The sequence below is a fragment of the Helianthus annuus genome, chromosome 9 (genome assembly GCF_002127325.2).
Source record: "Helianthus annuus cultivar XRQ/B chromosome 9, HanXRQr2.0-SUNRISE, whole genome shotgun sequence".
Taxonomy (NCBI): Eukaryota; Viridiplantae; Streptophyta; class Magnoliopsida; order Asterales; family Asteraceae; genus Helianthus; species Helianthus annuus.
In genome coordinates this window covers 152,587,250-152,591,222 of record NC_035441.2, presented here as the reverse complement: position 1 = coordinate 152,591,222, position 3,973 = coordinate 152,587,250, and the positions used below count along the sequence as shown (strand labels likewise).

The 3,973-nt window shown below is 32.3% G+C and overlaps 1 long non-coding RNA gene across 1 annotated transcript; it reads right to left on the bottom strand.

Moving 5' to 3' along the window:
• Positions 1-1,374: 1,374 nt before the first annotated feature.
• On the bottom strand, positions 1,375-2,609 carry LOC110874834. Its single transcript, XR_002556258.2, has 4 exons — positions 2,543-2,609; positions 1,966-2,083; positions 1,516-1,866; positions 1,375-1,422 (listed from the first exon to the last, which is right to left on the bottom strand). It is a non-coding gene; the product is annotated as an uncharacterized LOC110874834 (long non-coding RNA).
• Between the last annotated feature and the right edge of the window lie 1,364 nt (positions 2,610-3,973).

Sequence of the window (3,973 nt, the reverse complement as noted above, 5' to 3'; positions counted from 1 at the left end):
TAGAGATATCAAATGTGATAGTGATAATGTGATAATGATAATGTGATGTTAGGATTTATATATAGTCTTAGAAATTAAAATAGGCCATAAATGAATCCGAATATTACATTTGGCCGGTTATTTATTTAAAAAATAAGTTGTTCATTAATGATTAAGTTTTATCATGTGTCACCCAAAGGTGCATCTAGTTTTATATATGCAATCAAATGAACAATGTAAACTATAGTTATTAAAACCTAAAACTATTATTGTTGATATGTAAATCATATAATAAACATGCTTTTCAGAAAGAACAAAAAAGGTTAAGAATGATCATTTATTACTCTCCACAATTTTCGGTTTGCATTTCAATCCCTATATTGTTTTTCTTTTTTTCATACACACACTAGCCTAAGATCCCGCGAGTTTCGCGGGTGGCTTAACACAAATATATAACTTAAAATTGTTGAAATAATCATTTGAAATAGATAAACGTTCAAGTAATGAAATCCATTCCTCTACCCGCTCATACGTAATGTATCAAACGAAGTTACAAAACCAACGCACTATTTTTACAGTCCAGTTAAACAAACAATACAAATATCGTCCGGCTACCATTAGGCTCTTGCACATGTCTTTTAAATTGCTTAATTCAGCAAGGGATGTTGGCAACGTTCCCGTCAACCGGTTTGAGGACAAAATCCTGGAGTAAAGTATCAAAGAACAGAATAAGTTAAAATATGTGAGTAATCGAAGAACAAACAAACAAACCGAGAGCCAAACAACCTTACAATGTTTGTAAATTTATTAATCTCCCCAAATAAGAAGGAACAGTCCCCGAAAAGTTATTTGCTTCAAGGTTCCTATGTAAAATGTATAGTTAGTTACATCACCATAAATAACAATATTAAACATACGTTTTCCTAGAATTAAGAGTAAAGTACACGGACGGTCCCTATCGTTTACCAATATTTTGGATTTGGTCTCTAGCTTTCTAAAACGTACACAGATGGTCCCTGTCGTGTGGTTTGCACTTTGTAACGCATTTAGTCCCCAGCCAACAAATCTAAAGCTTTTAGCATGTTCATGTTAGGGACTAAATGCATTACAAAGTGCAAATCACAAAGACTATCCATGTACTTTTAGAAAAAGGGGGGACTAAATGTGTTACAAAGTGCAAACCACAGGGACCATCCGTGTACTTTTGGAAATATAGAGACTGAATCCAAAATTTTGGTAAACGACAGGGACCATCCGTGTACTTTACTTTATAATTAATGGTAGTAAGTAGCTCAATATTATGACATAGTCATCTAATAAATTGGACGGTTAATAACAAACACTACCAAATAGAAAATAAATACAACGTACAAATATGTCAAAGTTGTAATATTTCCCAGTTCCGCTGCTATCTTTCCAAAAAAGTGGTTTCCAAGAAGAGAGCTGCGTAGTCAATGGATCAATGTTGTGAAAACATAAACTAAAGATTCAAAGCTTAAGTTAATAAACAAAAAGATTATATAAATAGATTTTTACATTGATTGCAACTGTGATGAACCCAATTCAGTTGGTATGGTACCACTGAGGTAATTGTTTGCAACTGTGATGAACCCAGTTCAGTCAATCGGTAACCTTTATGGTGGTGTATGGAGGGTGACGGTGAAACGAAGAGAGGTTATGTAGTGTTATCAGTGAAATTAAATATTACATTATAAAGTAAGTGGATTGCAATTATAATCACAAATCTAGCTGCAAACAATTCATAAATTTCTAAATATCTCCTTGTATTAGTAATTTTATCGTATATTAGTAATTTCAATCAGTCATGTGTTCATTCTTCCTCTAATTTGGGTCCCAACTTAATTCTTCACCTTTTTAATTCTTCTTCTACAAAACAACAGATATCATCAAAAGTATGTATATCGTAATAAAATCTTTAAGATGTTAACAAATAACAAACTTGACACTAAAAGATGATTACGTTACCTCTAGAATTGTATTCTTGAATTCACTACTCACCGCAATGCCATTATATATAGAAATAGAACGACCATTTTGGAACTCGAATCCAGCCATTGCAAGGAGCCTAATCAATCTCTGGCTTCTTTGTGATTGCAAAGATTTTAAGAAAAGAATGATAGTTAAACTATTAGCACAAAATTATTATAAGAAAACAATTAGCATTAATAAAAGACCTATTGGCATAAAACATGAACTGCTGAAAATCTGAAACATAATAAGATAGAAATTTCCTTTTTACAAAAGTTATTCAAGATATTGGAAACATCTTTTATTTTTTTAAACAGTGGTACCTCATGTAGCAGCCACCACTTATTTCTTTTGCAAGACCAAAGCAAACAAACATAGTCATGCAATTAGAAGCTCAAATATCAACTACGCGGAGTAATTTTACAGGTTTCTGACAGTGCTAAAAGAAGTGAACATATATATTAGATAGAACTTAAAGATTTTGAGTTGATCATGATTTTTATCATATTTCAAAATCAAATCCGATTCAAACTAAAAAACCTAAATTAATCATGTAATAAGTTACGGTAGTTACCTTAATGCAACAGTCTGGTGTTGAGAAAGTCTAATCATTTCTTTGATGCAACAATCTGGTGAAACGGTTCTGATGTGCCGGCAGTGGTGAAGATAGGAGACGCCAACACAGTGATGAAGAACGCCTAGCCAGTGAAGCGCGAAAAGTTGTTCGTAAACATTTCAAGACCTTCTCTATATCCATCCCTGCTTGCATAGATACAATAAGTATATTATTAAAATCGATAACTATAGATATGTAGAAAAATAAGAAACTTTTGTCATTTGATACTCGATATCGATATATAGTTATGCATCCTTATTCAATGGTACCTTAATAAGATTTCATACACATTTATGAGCCTCTAAAGCTACTGTGTAATATGTACACAAATTATGTAATTCAATAGAACTTATCAACATCAACATAATTTATCATCATTCTATCTTTACTGTACAAACAAAGTGAAAGATTGCATGAGAATTTAAGTAACAGAAAATTAGTTACAATTGGTGTGCAACAAAAACAAACCACTATTAGATGCTGGTTTGAATTTTAGGACCCATTTGCATGTATGGATACTTATAACAGAGAGATGGCAAGTATACAGATCAAATATATCGCTCTATGATTTGATAATAATAACCACTTGTTACATCATACTTGAAGAATATCACGATATAAAGAATGGAAAACAAAAAATCTGATGCTAGAATCATGAAACATAACTTGTTACCATCTACGATTACAACAAAAGGAGATGATGCGATAATGTGTCACTATTTATTGCTTCAACAAAAAGTTCATCAAAATTGGTCAATTAGTCCAAACAACTTCAACAAACAGTTCAATTCAAGCATAGCATGTAAGTGAAACATGAAATTCGCGAACCTGATTTCTTCAAACGATAGCAAAGCTTCTTTCAATAACCAACACCCTGTACATACACTTCACAAATTCAGTTCATAACTACAGAAAATAAAAATCTCTCTATATAATTATAAACTATAATAAATCCACTTACCAGAAAATACAACCATATCAACAATGGAGAGTGAAAGGGATATTGTATGCCTTTATAGACTTCACCCTAGACTCAATGTGCAGAAGAGGAAGCCAAATTCAAAGAGCAACATGTCTAGATGAATATGTGAGCAGAAGAGTACCAGTGGTGGCTTCTGTATCAGCAGCAGCTCCCAAGCTCCAACTTGATCCAGACCACTCACAGATCTCTACTGAGTATTCCTAAAAAATATGATATGTGAAGCGTTCTCATAAAACCTAAACGACCAATTCCTCCCGTTCTTTTTTTATAATTTCAACCCAACTTGACCTGTCATATATCTCTATGGTTATGTTATTAACCTTGTTTCAGATTTTATAAAAATTATTTCTAATTTAACTATGCTTTTATTCACCAGAATACCCAGATCTTCTTGGAATCTAGAGTAA